Genomic DNA, 435 nt, shown 5'->3' with positions numbered 1-435 from the left:
CCCGTGGGCACGGCCAGGTGCACAGTGGCAGAGCACCGGGCACGGCTGGGCTGGTATCAGATGGGGCATTGGGGACACGCGATGTCTTTATGGATGTGTTGGGTCAGATCCTAAGCTGCGGGGTCAGACCCATGGCTGGCTCTGCACTGGTTGGACTGGGAGCACTTGGTTTCAGCTGGGGAGGGTGAGATGCCCCCTCTGTGTTGGCAGAGTGGGAGATGCCACCTCCGTGGCTGCAGAGGGGACAATGGGCCCAAGGGATGTCAGGAGGGGACATGGGGGAACTGTTGGATTTTGGTCCCTGGTGGCACTGTCACCAGAGGGGCAGGGGGCCCCCAAAGCCCATCCCTCCCCAAATACCTGCAAGAAGAGCCATGTCTCCCCAGGGAGCTGCCCTCCATCCGGGGTGGGCGCCGGGGGGTTGCCCTCCGCCAT

This window comes from Pygoscelis adeliae, unplaced genomic scaffold, assembly GCF_000699105.1.
Source record: "Pygoscelis adeliae isolate BGI_AS28 unplaced genomic scaffold, ASM69910v1 Scaffold479, whole genome shotgun sequence".
Lineage (NCBI taxonomy): Eukaryota > Metazoa > Chordata > Aves > Sphenisciformes > Spheniscidae > Pygoscelis > Pygoscelis adeliae.
Note: the sequence above shows the minus strand (reverse complement) of the source record.